General features: G+C 41.0%; 1 long non-coding RNA gene across 1 annotated transcript; it reads left to right on the top strand.

Annotated features, from left to right (window-relative positions):
- Positions 1–708: 708 nt before the first annotated feature.
- Positions 709–19376, top strand: LOC136830936 (uncharacterized). Its single transcript, XR_010850767.1, has 3 exons — positions 709–770; positions 4343–4530; positions 19363–19376. It is a non-coding gene; the product is annotated as an uncharacterized lncRNA (long non-coding RNA).

Consider the following 19376-nt stretch of genomic DNA (forward strand, 5'->3'; position numbering starts at 1 on the left):
TGTTTGAACATCCACGTTAGAGTATGTAGGGCTAGCAACGTCATCCCATAAATACATGCTAAAATGTTATATATATATATAGGTATATATATATATATATATATATATATATAGGTGAATTCTGAGGATATGCCGTAGGTCAGAATACAGTGTATACTTATTTTATTACTGATCATTTCTTGAAAAATACTAAACGTAAAAGTGTGTAAAGGAACTGTGTTTGCTGTAATATATAGATAAACAATTCTGGTTTTTATAGTAATCCCCTTTTCTGTATTGCAATCGTGTCCTTTAAGGTCGGCATTCGTTAATAATGTAAATAATACTAAAAGCGTAAATTTTGTGTTTATGAAACATAAAACTTCTATTTTAATATAAAAATTGCTTGTTTAATGCAGTACTGGTATTATTAAATATCTCTAAAACTTTTTTCTTAATTAATATGAAATATTACGTTTGCTTCGAACTCGCCCTGAAAATCTGATGATATAGTATTTTGTTATAAAAACAAAATGTATTCTAATCATTATATTTTCAAGTGTTACAAGGCTAAAATATTATGTTGTTAATATTATTTTATATTATATTTATTTAATAGAGATAATCAAAACATGATAAAAGTGATACAATTCTTAAGCGTCGATCATTTCTCATTACAGGAACCAGGACAAAACATTATTGGAACATGACGAATAACAACAGTGGTCATGGTCAGTGGGTCTGAGTCGGCTGTCAACGAACCTGAAAATTGTCGATAATATATCATATTGGTATGTCATACGTAAGCCGCTTTAAATATATTATCATAGTATATCTTTATGCGTAAACTATCTCTAGAGGAGGGTCATTAATTCCCTTTCTAATTCCGTCTGCATCACTAGAAACGAGAGAAGAGTTTTTGGTCTTAATGTCCTGTTGTGGTTGGCCTTTTTGGTTTTTTGTTACTTCCGTAGTTAATCGGGGTATATGTGTCTCACACCTTCTGCTGGATTAGCTTCTTGTATTTGCATATTTCACGATTTGGTGGTGAGATTAGGAAGTGCTGGACCACTTCTAATCTTGGGAAGAGTTTATCTAGCCTGAGCTAGACTGACGCCCAAGGTTAAGTTCAACTGATTGTCAGACTGGATGAGGTGTCCACAGCTTATTTTACCTGAGTAGTGTTATGGTGAGCCATTTTGGTAGAACTATAGTAGCTCCGCGTCGGCGACTGCCATCTAACCTTTTTCTACAATTTTTTTGGTTGCTAGTTATGAATTTACCTTTAATTTTGGCGCTCAGAGTGTAATTAACCTGTAATTAACGTGAAGTCAGTAACAAGAGGTTTCCATGCGATCTTCACAAGACAGGCACGGGTACGTCTGTTGCGAACGGTTCATAACCCGTCCGGCAAGTGCAATTACTTGTTAACGTGTAGATTACTCAAGCCCCCGAGCGGTACTAAACACGGCGAAGGGACATTCCATTTGGCGGACAACAAACAGATGCCATGATATCAGGATCCCTAAAAGTGTAGAAAAAACCGGTTGAAAAGGTAAAAACAGGCGCGGAGCTAATATATAGAATTACCTTTAAAATTTGGAGAATGGCGACTTCTATAGCCACAGTTAGTATTTTATACGGTAATTCTGAGCCGGCTGTCTGCAGTGAGCTAGCCTCTGGCAATTAACGTTTTCCTATGTTATGTGACGTGCTGAACAAGAATTTTAAATAACAATTTGGCGTTGATTTGTAACTAAATGTAATTGACCCATGGCTTCTGCGATCTGTAGTGTGGTGTATACAGCTCAGGGTAAATTACAACAGCAACCTACCGGCAAATGTTACCCTAAATTCGTGTAAAGCAAGCAAAACAACACAGAAAAATGTCAATTGCCATAGTCTAGCTCAATTGGACACTATTCATTGCTTGCGACCGGGGTTGAAGAAACTTAACAGGCAAACAATGCTGCCATCTTGGGTTACGTAACCACTAGGGAGCCACATGTTCAGGGGCAGGGGTGGGAGATAGAGATTCTGGTACTGCACAAAGTACAAGTTATTAAGTGACATTAGGACTTACGTAGAGACGTGGTGGTAAATAACCGTTACCCAAGAAAATAACACTTCCATATAAAAAACACTCTGGTAAATCTATATATTAGCTCCGTGCCTGTTTTTACCTTTTCACCTGGTTTTTTCTACACTTTTAGGGATTCTGATACTGGCGGTGCATCTGTTTGTTGTCGGCCAAATGGAATGTCCCTTCACCGTGTTTAGTACTGGCCCGGGGGAGATACCCATACATTAATAAGTTATTGTACTTGCCGCACGGGATATGAACCATTCGAAACAGACATATATACCCGTGCTCTGTCTGAAGATCACGTATGAAACTGCTGTTGGACCACAGGTTAATTACACTCGAGCGCCAAAAATTAAAGGTAAATTCATAATTAGCAACCAAAAAACTGTAGAAAAAGTTAAGTTAGAAGGCAGTTGCAACCGCGGAGCTACCATATAGTTCTACCGCTCTCTGTCAGGGGCATTGGGTGAACTGAAAGCTCCCCTGTAAATCGACGCATGCGTGAAAAGTGTCTTTGGAACGGCTCCCACTGTCCATTTATTCGGCCTTTTTTTGCTTGTTTTTTGTGTTCCAAATGGCATATGTAACAGGAAACACAACAATAAGGTGCCCAAACCTTTTCCCAAGTTATTTACCCCACCCAGAACCCCAGATTCCCAACGGGTCCCCCTTACCATTAGCTATTCTCGAAAGTGTTTTCACCCACCCAAAACCCAGATTCCCAACAGGTCCCTCTTACCGTTGGCTACATTTCTAAGGTAAATTACAGCTCAGTTACTTTTGGCCGCCAAAATATTACCTTGAATTTTTGTTCAGCAGGTAAAGTTCTATAGAAAAACGTCAACTGCCATAGGCTAGCTCACCGCGGACAGCCGGCTAAGATCTACCTTTTATACTTGCCCATAATTACTAATGTTCTTTCATAGTTTTTTGGTAAAGTTTTACTTCAACCAGAATGGTATTCCTGGGTCGAAACTGCGGTTCGTATGTTAAAATGTGTGTTGTGAATGATCTGACGTTTCAGTAGAAAGCAAGTAGGTTGAAGAGGTACCAGATCCCCCTTTCATTCTACAAGTATGGGGAACCTCAGAGGAGTATCCTAGATTTTGGATGGGGAAAATACAAAATGAATAAAATTCAGGGGTGTGGTCTAACCTAACCTAACCTAACATAATGTCTGGGACCTTACCCGGTATGGGCCCTCCCTTACCCCCACCCCACCACCTAACCTCACCCAGGGCCTGTAGAATTAAAATTAATAAGACTGCAGATTTGGTTTTTAGGTAGTATGTAGGACAAATGGTATAGAATGGAAGTTGCTCAGTGTGTTTTGAATTCTCCAAAAAACAATAATTGGTCAATAATTGTCTTTTTTTTTTTTTGCTTGGCTAAAGTTGTAGTCTTGAGTAGTATTTTACAGCTTGCCTGTAATTACTGACATAATTTTTATATTTCCTTGAACATACATACATGATTGGTGTAGGTATTTTCATTTTTTTTATTACATTGATCCAGAATTAAAAAAGATATTTTTGAAATGAATCTTACCTGTCAATTATGATAGTTGAAATTCCTGCATCAGGCAGGAGAACAATAGTGTACTATAATTAAAATTGAACAATCTTTTAGTTTAAACTGTCTATTGACCCACCCCTTCCAGGTGATTCAAGCATCTGTTGTTTACCATTCAATTTTTTCTCTGTCGTCACCCTATGACTCCATATTGAGTATTATTTATTTTGATTGCCAATTGAATTATTTTCTGGATTTTGGGTTTGGCTTTTCATGATGTTTGTCATTATTTAGGATGTCATCCAAAGAGAATAGACAACTTTTTTGAGTCTGTGGGAAGGGTGTAATACCCAGCTTTACTCCTCAGTTTACAATGGATTATTCTTTTGATAATCACTGTGGTCAGTGTATTGATTGGCCAGGTGAGACAAAGTGTTTATTGAAAGTATAAACAGATAAGAGAAGCAGATAACAAGAAAGTTGAAAAAACATTCTTCCAGCACTAGGACAGGAAGTGAAGATAGGAGTAAGAGTTTCTCACCTTTTCACTAAATGTCAGACAGTGATTCTTCCTGCTCTCCCTGTTTTCCTAGTAATGCTTCTTCAAAATCAATTCTTCTCATATCATTCTAGATATGAGGTTTGACAAAATTATAAGCTGTTGTAGCTAGTTTTAGAGTTACCTTACCTTTGAAAGTAACCCCCTCAACGATTGCTGCATCACTGGCCTAATTTAATTGTCCTTTTTCGGTTACTCCTTTCCAGCAGTGAAAGTGCCGGTGCCCTCCCTTCCTGTTAGCCATGCCTTAGCCATGCCCAGTGATGCTCTCCCTACTGTTGGAGGTACAGGAAACAGGATATGTCTGGGAATGGAAGCGGTTTGTGCCTCTTATTGTCTTCCTGTGGCCAACCTGGTGCATGCTGCGTATATGTTGGTGCTTGGTCACCCAAAGGTAAGCGCACTCACTCAGTATCTGATTTTATTTCCCCTATGCCCTTCCTGGAGGCCAAGTACGTGTAGCGATCCTTTTCCAGGATCTCCCTGTGGTCCTGCAAGAGGATTAGGTGTTCTTTCGAGTGCTTGCTTAACGCAGGAGCTCTCCTCACCAGTGCTCACATGCTGCTGGCTGCTCACCTGACTCCAGGGTCTCACCTGACTGGGAGCACACCTGGCGCAGGGTGCTCGCCTGACTCCAGGCACTCACCTGACTTGGGGAGCTTGCCTGTCTTTGGGCTTTTGCCAGGCATTTGTGTCCTCTGTCTCCCGGGTGATCTGGTTATGCTGGTTTGTCTTCGCTCCCTTTATCTGGCGTGAGGGAGGTTCGTGCAAGTAGCCATGATCAGCTGTATGAACACATTTGTTCCCCACATTCTCCTTCCTTTCTCAGGTGTTCTCTTCGTTTGAGGCTTCGTAATACAGCGCTACTTGCTCGCATAGATTGCAAAAGTAAGAGATCGTATGTTCTCCTTGTTCTGTCTCCTGATAGCTGTTGGTGACGTGCAAGGCACAGGCACCACGTTGTAGTTCCCCTTCTCATCGGGTGTTGTGCTTCCAGTCTCATTCTCCCTCTTTGGCACCTGAGGCTGCTCCTGAGCATTCTAGGCATTTTTTTTGTACCACATTTGACAATGTGGCCACCTGAAACTGCTTCCCAGTCACTGAGGCAGCTTTCGAGGTACATATTCTCAGGCCTCTTTTAGTCACTTTTAGTTGCCTCTTCAGCGCCGATGATGGGCATATTCGCCTGTTAGACAAGCAGATCCTTTTTCTTTGCTTGCCACTATCTCAGTAGTAGAACAGACCCGTTATCTTGCGTTTCTCTAGGTTCTTTTATGTTGGCTCATTTGTCAAGTTTAGTTTACCTTCCGCTGAACTGGTGAGGAAGCTTCTGTTTCTTGCACAGATGATTCTTTCTCAAGGCCCAAGACAGTGCCAACTATTCTTGTGGTATGGAGCCGTTTAATTTTCTAATTAAGTAATTTTCAGAGCTGCAATACCCTTCATCTGTGGGAGCAGGGGTTTCTGATGTCGCCACCCTTTCTTCCCCAGGATTTCCTTCTGATGAGCATGAGGCTTCTGAATGGACTGTGATGCTGAAGAAGAGAAGGTAGAGTTATCAGCTTTTCAGAGATTGATTAAGGTCTGTGCTAGCAATTTCTGAGGTGCTTTGTTGGCTTCTCAATAGAGCTTTTTTTGGCACCAGACTCTCAGTCTCCCAAACGTTTGGGTCTGTCACTCTGTGCCATGTTATTAGCCCAATATGCGGGAGGTTTATTCACACATCAGGGATCAAGATTTTGAGCCTAATCTGTCTGCTCATTCTAGATTGCTGTCCCCTTTGGTGCCACACTGTGCTGGGCGTCAAATTTGAGTTCTCGTTCTTTTCAGGTGGCACCACTCCTTACTAGATCCCCCTATTTTGCACCTTGAACTCCTCACAGGTATTGTAAAAGTGCCCGAGATGGCATTCTCCATGGATGCCATGTGTTCCTTTCCTGTCTCTTCATTTATTTGCTAGTTCTTTTCAGGTGCACTAGGTCTCTATGGCATCAATGCTTGCTACCTTTTCTGAACAGGCTTTGAACCTGCACATTTTGAGGTTTGGCTCCTTGTCAGCCAGGTTCTTTCATCATCGGTGCTCAGCTTGCGCAAGCGTGCTTGCCAGCCACCACAGCAGGTGCTACCTCTTTGGGCGCCAGTGCCTCAAAGGTAACTGTCACATTGTTGGTGCTTCAGATGCTTTCATCGTTAGCACCAAGTGCCACTCAGCCACCAACTTCTCCTTGGGCATTACCGGCTACATCATTGGTGCTTCAGGTGCTTTTGGCGTTGGCGCTGGTTGTCTCATTCGGCACTGGCCACCACATTGTTATTGCTTAAGTCTCCTTCAGCATTGGCAATCATTCTCCATGTCATTGATATGGGAGACTGCTAACTTAGAGTTCGCTGCTTGAATAGAACATGTTCTGACTCCCTGGGCGAGTCTTTGCACTTCTTTCAGTGCAAAGGTTGAGTGGCAAGAACTTTGTTCTTTTCTCACTTCTTGAGTCTCTGTGCTTGAGACCATTGTAATTCTGTGACACCTGCTCATTCTTTGCTGACAGATTTGGCTTTATGCACTATGTGAGTTTACCCTTCCTACTTACACTGTAAGGAGAAGCTCCATATTCTGAAGTGAGATGTAGATTTTCTTTTGCAAGGAACAGTGGAATTTGTTACAAAGTCGCCTCATGGCTTCTGCAGTTGCCTTGTTTCTGGTATCGATGCTTCGGGAAGATAGAGACTGGCACTGAATGCCTCATAACAAACCTTTTTTGTTTACCTGGCTCTGATTCCATTGACCCTAGAGGTGACAAGTTTGGTTTTAGCAGTGATCCAGAGGAAGATTTGTTGCAGTCAGTAGACTTGCTTGATGCTAATTTCCACTGTTGCTTTTCCCGAAGTTTTTACAGGAATCCTGCCCTAGTTGGGCAAGTGGACTCGCCTGTTACTCCTCTTCTTTGACAACTTTCTGAGTCTAGTGGACAAGAGTTAATCTTCTAAATTAGTAGGTATGTGGAGAATACAGTCAAACCTCTTAAAACCGTCATTCTGTGGTCTGGGAACTCCTGTGGTTTGGCTCGATTTTGAATCAGCTGCCATTAGTTTGTTGAGCGGCCACGAGGGCAGCGCAACATATTGTTTACAACTTCCTGACAGGAAAATATTGCCATATCTTGTATTTTTATGAAAATAATTGTTAGTAACGAAAAAGTGTGAAGTTGAATATGTTTTCGATATTCTAAATTTAAACGCATGAATACATTTTTTAGAAATTCCACTTGAGAAGGCTCTGCCTAGTCAAAGCTTCAGCCAAAAGCTTTCAGGATGAGTTTTTTCCTTGTTTTGTTGTTACTAAATGGTGTCCAGTATATCAATTGTTCCCTTTTACAGTGAAAATTGCATTTAATTTTTAACTGTCCTTTGCCAAGTGGCGTACTATAATGTAAACATTGGTTCGTTTGTCGAACCGATATATTCCGTTTGCTTCTGATAATTTTTGCTAATGAATACCTCTACAGTATTGAATTCACAGTCTTTGTTTTAAATCGCCTTTACAGTGAGTAATGTAATAATGTAAATTGTTGCAGAGTAACGTGATAAAAGTAAACTTTGCATTGCTACCATCTTTATCCAGTAGCATAATAAAGCATGGCGTGTGCGCCACAGGACCCGATATTATCGGTAATGATTCTGTATAACTCCGCAAATCTCAAATAATGTTTATTGGAGTTGAAATTTGTCTGTATGATGGTACTCTGTGCACTTCAAAGAAAATTAATTGAACATCCTATTACACTTTCCTTTGCAGAGAACTGAAAAGTGTAAGGACAGAGAGTAGTTAGGAGAGAAATTGTACTTTTTTGGTTGCGCTGGGCTTTGGGGAGGTGTCTACTCATCCCCCCGATGCTCCTAGACGGAAAGTCCTGTAAAACTCCCAAAACCTGGGAGGAGGGTACTGGTCAAGGAGGTTGGGGTTACAGACAGATCACCCTCAGTCAGGCCTGTTGCTGGTACCCAGGTATTGACAGACAGCCACTGGAGAAGGCATTTTTACTGGATGTGTAGTGGAGAGGAAGTGGCTATCAGCCTATCTGATCTCGTAAACCTGGCCCTATCCTCCCCTCAACCTGGGAGGAGGCATACTGTTGGTCCATAGAGATCGGAGAGTTTGCCCATGGTTGAATTTGCTCCCTCAGCCGAACCTGTCACTATTTCCCAGTATCAGTGGATAACCGCTGGGAAGGTGTACATTTGGACCCTCCCAACTTTTTCTTCAGTGGGTCAGACTCTGAGTCTAAAGGCACAGCTGGCATTTTCAGGATTCTTCCAGACCATTGAAAAGGCTACTTGTGGAGGGACCAGACTCCTTTGATCCTTGTAACCATAGGGACAGGAGCCCTCTTGTAGTTTTGGGACGACAGAGCTCAGTGTATACTGAGCTCCCAGTGGCTCCCCACCCAATGTGCTCTAAACGCAGGTGGATCCCGGATGTCAAAGGGAGCATGTTGTCCCATGGGATCAAAGTGCCCAGTGCAATCCAAGCATCAGAGGGATCCTGATGGATCTACCGTGTCAGTGGGATCTGATGGATGCAAGTGTCCGGTGGGATCAGAAGGATCCAGAAGTGCCCGATGGGATCCGAGAGATCTAGTGTAGTGATATACAGCTATCAGTGGGATACGAGCGCCTAGTAGATCCCAAGCGCCCAGTGGGATCTGATGGATCCAAGTGTCCAGTGGGATCCAATGGATCCAAGAGCTCAGTGGGATCCAAGGGATTCAAGCATGTAGTGGGATCCAAGGGATCCGAGCACCAACCTTTTGTGTCCAGCGCCAGTTCCTCTTTGGTTCGGCACCTGAATTTTAAGAACACGCTGTTGTCCTGTCTCATGCGCCAGTTCCCATTGAACAGGGACCAAGTCTACCTGTGGACAAGACTTACGGGTCAGAGTTGTTGAATTGCTGAAGGCTCCCTCCTTTAGGCTATTTCTAATCATCAAGCATGTCTAAGGTTGAAAACTTGGCTTTTGTTGAAAAGGAGCAAGACAAGTGTCTTTTGTCTTCCTCAATTTGTCAAGATTGTTGTTAGTACAAATTTTCTGGACTGACTTCAGAACAGCAGAAGTCCTCCTGTCAACTTTCAGTTGCATCTCTCAGATTTTCAGAGTTTTTCCGTCTGCAAAAAGATTCTATGCTTTCAGACGATCCGAGAGTTTTGCCCTCTTTCCTACTTTTGTGCTTGGGACATTAGTAGTGAGCCTACTCTAGCTCTGGCGCCCACGAGTTGTTGGCCAGATTGGACAGACCTAATAGGACTTTTGCAATGTGTCCTCCAATTTTCCTTCAGTTCCGAGGTTTCAGGTGAAGACTGAATGCCGTAAGCCTCTTGGCTCTTCACTCTGCTGAAGATTTACATGTTGACAGTTGCTGTTCTCTACTTCCTGTCAATGGTAAAAGCTACCTTCTTCTCACGGTCTTCTTGCAGTTTCGTTCTTTGTTGAACGACCTTTCCTGTAAGGTGCCAATTTCTGTTTACCTGGACCCTTTCCTGAGCTCCTGGCGCCACTTCCTAGTGCCTGTCACATTCATCCGAGCGCCTGGTACCTGCTGTAGAGAACTCGTCATTATATCTCTAGTGCTGGCAACCTCCTCCGTATGCATGGCACAAGTTCCAGGGCCCAGGTTCATACAGTTATGGAATTTTTTGAGCCATTATAACTTTTCAGAAGTTTTCTGTGTATAGTTCTGCACGTCTTTGCTCTGTATGAGGGTATTGTCAAGCCCACGCTAAGCGTTATCAAGTTCAGTTTTTTAGCTGTCATAAAGTCTGCAGAGTTGGCAGCTAGTTCACATGGTTGTCTGTGATCCTGCACGTCCTTCTACTAGTTTGCTCTTTTGACTGTGAGTCTACATGATCATCGTGAGGCATCCCATTGGGTGAGGACGGCCCAGACAGCCTAACTTCTTCAATCTTCTGGTTATTGAATGGATTTTAGAGATGCAGGAAGCAACCTTGTTCTTGCAGATGGACTCCTGACAACAAGTTTTCTGAGTTCTTGTTTTCCTCTTAAGAATATAGTTGTCCAAACACTAGTATTTTGGAAGGAAGTTCCTTCACTCTTGAACCTGGCCTGGTTTTCAGTGCTTCGGTTGAGTTGGAGTGTCTTCTTAGGGAACTGGGGTTTTTCCGGGGCATAGTCCCCGGAAAGACTGATCCTTCACTTCCTTCTCATAGAGCTGGAAGTTTCTTAACATAACTGCAAAGCTTTTTGACCTTAGTGTACTCCTAGATTGTGGTAACCATTCAGACTAGACCATAGTTCTAATGTTTTATGTAAGCAAGACTCTACCCCACATCTCCCCACCTCTAAAGAAAGAGCCTTTTTTCTGTGGACAGATCAATCGGGTCTTCTAGTCACTTGGTCAGTTCATAGAACTAAAGCCCTATCAGACGTACTGAGACGTCAGAAGGGGACCGTTGATCCCCCAGCTGCTGGGATCTGTGGAATCTGTGGGACAGACCTGTCTTGGAGCAGTTTGCCTCTTCAAGGAATCTTCACGTTTTCCTTTTATGGTCCATACCATCCTATGGCATGTGGAACAGCCCCCATTCTATAGACAGATCCGTCAGACCACCTCTCTGTGCTCCCTTCATCATGGTCAAGGAGGAGTGACACAATCTTCAGGCTAACTCCAAGTTACATTGTCCGCTTAACCCATGGTCCTTGAACCTGCTCAGTTGTGAGCGGACTCTACAGGATCCTCCCCCACTGTCTCTTCTCGGACAACCTCACTTCAGGAGATCTACCAAGGTAGTCAGATCTTTTCCTGACAGACTCCAGACTGTCCAGAGGATTATCACTTGAAGATCTTTTTTTAGATGTATTGCAGAGACCATTGCAAGATGTAGAAGTCAATCTTCTCTCCTCGTCTTCCAGACCTGGGATGCGACTTTCCAAAGCTAGTATCTCAGGCCCTACGTCTCCTTTGCAAGACATCCGTGTTCCTTTTGCAATTACCCCGCTAAAGGATATCAAACTATGCATAACTCATGTGTAAGCATGGAGACCTAGTTTGTTGGCATCCCTATCTTAGTTTCCTTTGAAATTCCTGACATACCCAAACAAGGAAGGAGACATGGTTTGCCTGTTTCTCCTTGGATTTTAGTCTAAGGTCCAGGACACAGCCAAGACCTTGTCTGTTTTCTTTCTCTTTTAGGAATTTTATGGACATGTGTGTCTTCCAAGAGTGCCAGACAACACCTGAGCTCACAGCTCATCTGGCACCTGCTCTCCTGGCATCAACAATAGCCCAGTACCAGCTTTGGCTATGACATCAGCTTTTGCTCTGAGCATCCAGTAGCGCTCACTAGCTCTGAGGAAGACTAAAGTTTTCTATCCAGTTTGAATGTTCAGGTTCGAAGGCCATCCAGAACCTATGGTGTAATGGCAAGAACTACTTTCCTCCTCTGATTAGAACTCCTGGGGGTAACTGCAACCTGGCGCCAACACCTTCTCTGAGAGCCAGAAGTACTCACTGTCTCTGAGGAGGAATAGAGAGCTCTCTTTCCCAGCTGGATGGTATGGTATTGCTTAAAAGCCTGAAGTCCCAGGCCATCCGTAACCCAGGGAGTTAGGGCAAGAGTTCGTCTCGTCCTCTGATTAGAACATCTTGCCGTTTATCCTAATGGACTTTATCTTATGAGACACCCAGATTTAGGATAAGAATGTTCCTCCTTATGGTAAACTTAAACTGTCAAAACAGCCTCTATCTTGTCAGCTTTCAAACACTATATATTCCTTACGTCCATTCAACAAGCAGCTTACTGGTAGTATGATCATTCTTTGTTTCTCATAATTTTGAGGGAGTTTAAATGGTGTTTAAAATTTTCACAGTACCTTGCGATTTTTAGTTACTGGCATGGTGTCACGGAAGGAAGCATAGGATTTTCTCCTTCTGCCTGTTCACCTTGTAGTGAACTGTCGAATTTTGGGGAACCGGGCGTCGGGGTTACAATGTACCCAGAGCACCCAGCACTCGTAGTTGATGGGTTGTGGTTTTACATAATCTGGTTGTTTTTATAAAGGTACTGCGCCCAGGACAAGGGCACCTTTAAATTTCTGCTAGCCATTGGATAATTCCTTGACTGCATAACTTCCACTGATGCTTTGGTAGCAATCGGAGTACTCCTCCGCTACAAAGCTCCCTCTTTAGTAGAGGTGACCCTCAGCTTTACTGCCGCGCTACTACAGGTTGATTGAGAACCAACCAGGGCAGTTTATTCTGCAGGCTCTCTTGAGAACATTTCTCAATTCATTGCATTGACAATGTTTTAGGTAGAATATGTCCATGTAACCCACCTCCCGTCAGTGTGGGATTCAGCTATGTGATTACAGTACTTGTTAATTATATAAAAATTACATATATATTTATAATAAATAAAGTTTTATTTATACTTGCAAGAAATGTTGCAGTCAGGAACCTCCTCCCCTCTGATGGACATAAGTATATACAGACTGAGGATTATCTGCTAAGTCATTCCTGACTTTCATGTTAATGGGTGAGACTAGTTACCTATTACAGAACATCTGTATCGCTACCACAAAATTCAAATTTAAGCTGCAGCGAATAAATGAAACTAATAGCTATGTAATTACTTGCTAAGTATATATAAAACTTTATTATAAAATATTGCACAATAGATCTGCTGTAATCTTTTCTGCCCGTGGGGCTTAAAGTACCATAATTATAATAATGGTTTTTATTTAGTTTTATCAGCATTGTTTTTAAATTAGAAGAGAGACTAGCCTTGGCAGGCAACTCTTCTAGGAGAAGGACACTCCAAAATCAAACCAGCATGTGGAAGGAACTCTTCAGCCTTGTGATGAGCCCCTCTAGAGAGTTACTCGGAATTCAAGCCTTGTTCTCAACCTTGGACCTGCCATACATTGTGCCTTGGCCTTCCCTTGGTCTTGGGTTTTGAGTTCCCTTGCCTGAGGTTACAATCAGGCATTTATCATATTTTTCATTCACTTTGCTGTTCTTTTTTCGAAAAGTGTGTAGGACAGGCTGATGAGAAAGCAAAAGTTGCTTGGTGGATTATCAGGGAAGTGCCATCATCTTTACCTGATCTTGGAGCATTTTGTTCTAAATCCATCTGACTGTCCTCCCCGTTTTGTTGTGGCAAACCTGGTGGATTTCATTTTTTCGAACATAAGACACATTGTTATACTTTCAGCAGAATTTTGGACATGGAAATTCTGTTGTTGTTCGACAGTTTTGTTTTTGTTCTGTTGAATTTTACAATGTTACTGGTGTTACAAGTCTATTTATTAGTTTCAATACAGATTTTATACTGTTAATTTTAATTCTTTCAGGAGATGTTGATCTTTCAGGAGATGTGGAGCTGAACCCTGGGCCTGTTACTCATTACAGTAAGATCAATTGCAAAGTATTTTACTCAGATATTTGAGGCTTAGGTCAAATTTTCTTGATATCAGAAGTCATGCCATAACTTTACATTTGATGTTTTATACAGAGATTCTCATAATGGTAACAAGTAAAGGTTGAGTTTTTAATCCCAGGGTTTGATGGCCCTGACTTTATTTACCATTGTAACATCCCACATGTACAAGGTATGCACTAAGTCTGGACAACCTATTTATCATCAGAAAAATTTGGAGTGTAATTGCCATGAAGTTCTTTGTTTTAAAATTTTCAGCAAGTTCTACGATGTTTACATAGTTTCCTGTTCTCTACCAATCCAGATAATCAGGTATACTTGTATTGTCTATAGGAAGGATCAGTTTGGCTCAGTCCTGGGTTCAAATTTTGTTTGTGGAGACTGTAATGCAAGCACAGTGAGTTGCTAAAATTCAAGTTCCACAGATTAACTGGCCAGTCTGCTCTTGTTCTGTAACATCCTCCGATTTTGTCCAGCAAATTGAGGAACCCACGTGCGTTTCTGTTAATAGATTAGACCTCATATTCACAGATGTTCCAGCTATTGTGAAGTCCAAGGTCTGTGAATATATAGGCACTTCTGATCATTGCACCATTGAGATAGATAGCCTATATCTCAATCAGTATATTCCTAATGCCACTATTGGAAAAACTGTGTGGCTAAAATCCAGAGCCAATTGGGATTGCATTATTGAATCTTTTCAGGCACAGAATATTTCAGATGCTATAGTAGATCCTGATCCCAAGAAGGAGTTAAATGAAATCCGGATGGCTATTTCAACAAGGTATATCCCTAAAAAGATCATCAAATTTAGGACAGATGACCAGCCATGGTTTGATGATACATGTAGACGAGCCTACCACGACAAACTGACCAAATTTAGTGCATGGAGACAAAATCATTCACCCAAAATTAACCGATTTTGTTGGAGTCTCACCATGCTGCAAATAGAACCTGCCACTTTGTGGGAGAAATTACAATAATTCCTTGAAGAGGAAACTTGAATGAATTACTGTACCATGACAAACACACCAAATTCAATGCACGGAGACAAAATCATTCGAAAATTAACCATTTTTGTTGAGACTTGCCATGCTGCGAATAGAACCTACCATACAATATGAAGAAATTACAATAATTCCTTGAAGAGAAACTTGGAAGGAATTGCAAGATTCTTTAGATTGCAAATCTTCTTCACAATCCGTGGATATGTTTATAAAATACAAAATCACATTTATGTAAAGTAATGTATTTACAAATGATAAATAAATTCAGGAGCTTTCGAGCCTGCTCGAGCTCCTTGCTTCAGCTAAATGCATTTCAGCATTTCTGGCTGAAGAAGAAAGAGCTGTTCTCAACTCCTAATTTATTCCAATCATTATAAATACATTGCTACATAAATGTGAATTTTGTATTTTATTAACTAGACACATGTCGATGTAGTATCTTTGCAAATGAGTGCAAGTATTAATACAGTGCCTGTTCCAAGAGCTGCATATCTGCACTGCAGTAACTACAGGACAATCTCAATTCTGTGCTTTCAAAGTTGCTGAAAAACTTATTTTCAAGGCATTATATAAGTATGTGTAATCTAAAGGATTGTTAGCCGAGAGTCAATATGCATATAGGAAGCAATTAGGTATCTGCAATGCTCTTTTAGACTTGACAGGCCATTTGCAAGGGAACCTTGATAAGGGTTTTGAGTGCAGAGTAATTCAGATAGACTTTAGTGCTGCTTTCGATTTAGTAAATCACAAGGCACTTTTTTTAAAGTAAAGGATCTTGGAGTGGGTGGATATGTTTTAGGATAGTCATGATTGTCAAGGTTTGCTGGACGGGATCTTTAGTGAACCAGGACCTATTGTGTCTGAGGTTCCACAAGGTAGTGTTCTTGGTTCACTGTTATTTTTAGTGTATACAAGTGATATGGTTGTTGGCCTGGAAAACAAGATTGTTCAGTATGCTGATGGTGCAACACTTATGAGAAATGAAGCTGCCCTCCTTTAACCGGGACTTGGACCGGATCGAAATGGAGTAATCAGTGGGAATTATGGTGAACTCCAGTAAAACGAAAACACTATTGATTTAAGCAGATCTCGTACCGTTCTTATCCCGTCTCCCCTTCAGGTGGATGGAACTTTGCTGAATGAGTCTTAAGCTTTAACTATTTTTAGGTGCATATTTTGACTGACATCTAACTTTTGAAACATCTAATGGTTCAGCAAATGCTGCATTAAAGTTAGGCATTCATGGGGCCTTACATATTTATGACAGTGATAAAATCAGTGCAACTATTTTTTAGCTCATTGTGCTTCCCTTCACTAGGTGTTCTCGGTGTGGATGTCTGCTTCTGCCAGAAATTTATAAGCAAGTTGTGGTGGTAGGTTTCTGTTTCCCATAGTATGATCTGTGACTTAACCATCGATGGATGGTCTCTTGTTGTACTTCTCCATAAGCTGTATTTCAGCAGTCTTCCAGCACACATTTGATCCCTGCTCCCTTACCTGCGAACAAACCGATTTGCTGAACAGTAGCAGCAGTATAATGTAAATGTACCTCGCTGCCGAACTTTTTAGTTCCAGAGGTCCTTTATTCCCCACACCATCGGACTGTGGAACAGCCTCTTAGAGAATGTCGTGCAGTGGAACTTCAGAAGTTCAAACGAAGATACAGTACATTACTACCCTAATACTATTCTCCTCGCATTTTAATACATTTTCTCTTTTAAGTAAGTAGGATCTCTTCTTTCTGTATTTCCCTCTACCTTGTCTTACTTCTTCCTAATGAACACCATATTCTTTGAAAGTTTGAATTTCAAGCCTATTGCAAGCCTATTGCCCCTGTTGGTTTGTTCCATAGGAATAAGTTTCATCTTCTGAATAATAATAATTAGGTGGCACAAATTCAGTTTTGTTCCTGATCAAGTTGCATTTTCAAGTGGGTGGAAGGAAGGAATATAATATTTCTGTTTTCCTCACTTGTGCCACCGAAGTGTAGCGGATCAGCTGAAGCGGGAGGATCAATTTATGTCTTTGGAATGGATTTTGCATCCACAAGTCGGCAGGGTAGATGCAAGTTGTGATCTTTGCCAGATTCTCACTTTTGTCTGCCAGTTCAGGCTCCAGAAGCTCCGGGCAGTAGATACATGGTGTTGGACTTGTTTTATCTGGACCTGTAAACTTTCCCTCTTTGGCTATAGTTCAAGGTTAACAGTGAATTCGCATATAACCTTGGTGACTCATGTATAGGTGCCATGCAGGAAATGGTTCCAAATCTTTTGTCTCAGCTGATAGAATTCCTGTGACCATAACCACTAAGGATAGATCTTATCATGCTCCCTGAATGCATGAGGTTTCACCAGAACCTTCCTTGTTTCAGCTGACCATGTGGATACTCATGATTATTGTGTGAATAAGAGGTTTTTCCCAAGGAGTGGAAGAGCAATCATTAATTTCAGAAGCAATCAACTCATGCACTGTAAGTTGTGGTCAACCTTTGGAAGCAGTGCTTTTTCAAGAGGATATCACAACAGATATCTCTCGCCGAATGAAGTTCTTTACTAATTTGCACTATACTAAAGGTTTGTCTGTTCATGCTATTAAAGGGTGTTGCTTCACATTAACATCCGTATTAAGACATTCTGGTTTGGATCTCTCTGTTAACCTGGACATTAAGGAAGCCTTTATTTTCTTAAATCTAGATTTCTTAATGTCCAATTAAACGTAATGTAATGCTAATGTATTTAAGTATGCCTCTATTTAAACCCTTAACACAACTTTCCTTAAAGACTTAATGATTAGACTGGCTTTTTTTGCAATAGTGAACTCAGGTTACTCTTTCAGTGTGACTTTGCTTCCCAAGGAACAGGCATTCCTTTTTGCCCTACTTCAGGGCAAAGAATGAATATTAGGTCTCGGGCTCTTTCCTTTTCTAAGGGCAAAGGACTAGGGACCTCAGACAGCGTTCTAAATTGGATTGACCGCCTTCACTTGCCATAGCCTCTCTGTTTGAGAACCTGGTCAAGGAAGCTTGCTCACTAATCCTGAGCCCCTCTTTCTTACCACTCCTGAAGGTAAGCTTTGGGAGAGAGCAGTGCAGATGTCTTCAGTTTTAGACCGAGTGTGTTGCCAGGTGACCAGTGAAGATGTAACATATTTGCCTTGCAGTATTAGAAAGATGTTGAGATTGTTTCAAATCATGCAAACTTGCGCAACATGATGGAATTCAACTTCCTTTCAGTTTATATTTAGGAAATTTTTGTGGGAAGTAATGAAGGTGCCTCGTTTGAGATAGGTAAGACCCTTCATTCATTTACCATCTTTCCTCTGCTGGCCTAGGCTCAAGGCCTTTTGTCCCGGTTTCATCAAAGTAAGAGTGGAATCCTTTGCAAGGAGCCTTCAGCATCTTTCAGAGGTCCTTGCAGGCTAATGAATTAGTCTTCTTCTGGCAACATTATTGTAGATGGTTGAATTATTCCTTTCTTGGCAACAATATTGTAGATGGATTATGTCATTAGTTAAAGTACGCTATTCCTGGTGGAATTTTTGCATCTTTGGGTGTTTTAATTATTAGCCAATGATAGTAGTAGATTATAATCAAGAAATACTAGGTAATAGGTTGTGATGACAGTTGGATGTATGTAATTACTCCTGTGGTTTGTACTGTACTATCTTCTGGAACGAATTAAACAGTTCCTTAGATCTACACAACTTGCGTCCATGGAGATTGAATCCTTGCATACAAAGTAAAAAGAACACAGAAGAAAATGAAGTATAGTTGCTCAAACAGCACTGTACACACTAAATTTTTAAATACAATTTTCAAGAAAAGATATTAAATAAAGCTAGTAATTGAATCAAATGTATAAAAAGTAACAGACATTTTATTTAAATATACACTACTATTTACAGCTGGGTTTTTTAATGACTAGATAGGGAAGCCATGATTCTAGGCTTGACAGCCTTTATTCATTCAAAGTGTTGGCTATGTGGTCACCAAGTGAAATTATAGCCATCTTGAGATAACCCACTATATACAGCCATTTGGGTTAACGCTGTGCAGTACATTTTAATTGAATTTGCTGTTAAACATCAAGCTCACTGATGCATATAAAAGCAATTGGCTCATTGCATAATTAAACATTTCTATGCCTCTAATTAACCGCAGGTGCAGATTGCTGCTATTTTCAGTTTCCTATTCTGTTTGTTGCTTTTTTTTACAGAATTATGGCCAATAAGAAATTACTCTATCTTCCCATGACAAATTCTTCTTGGTATTTTGAGAAGAACACCCTCAAATCATGGCCCATTTGCTATCTTTCAGCAGATGAACTCTTGGGCTGCTAGGAAGGAGTGAATTGTTTTGGAATAGTTTAGTAACTGGATTTCTGCTTCTGCCTTCCAACTTGTTTACTCACTTGCTTTGGAGGTGTTGATATGATGCACAGGCATGCCGTGTTTCTCATATTCAGGTTTTCCGAAAGGCTGAATGGTCTTGTTGCTGTTTATGTTAAAAGTTATTGAGCACGAGTACCAGCTATTTTTTTATTTATTTATCACTTGGTCCTTTGTTTATAATAGTCATCTGTTCATTGATTTGGCTTTAATCAAAATTGTTCCCTTGCTTTATGTGCAGATGTGGACATATTCTTTACCAATTGTGATAAGTTAAATGGTCTTGTCTTGTTTTTCATGTGAATGGTTTCTCATCAATAATGATATCAAAAAGTTCAATTAGTGCACGGTTCTGTGACAGTTTGAAATCAATTTTTTTATTACAGTTTGTTTGAGCAGG

Source organism: Macrobrachium rosenbergii, chromosome 47, assembly GCF_040412425.1.
Source record: "Macrobrachium rosenbergii isolate ZJJX-2024 chromosome 47, ASM4041242v1, whole genome shotgun sequence".
NCBI classification, from domain to species: domain Eukaryota; kingdom Metazoa; phylum Arthropoda; class Malacostraca; order Decapoda; family Palaemonidae; genus Macrobrachium; species Macrobrachium rosenbergii.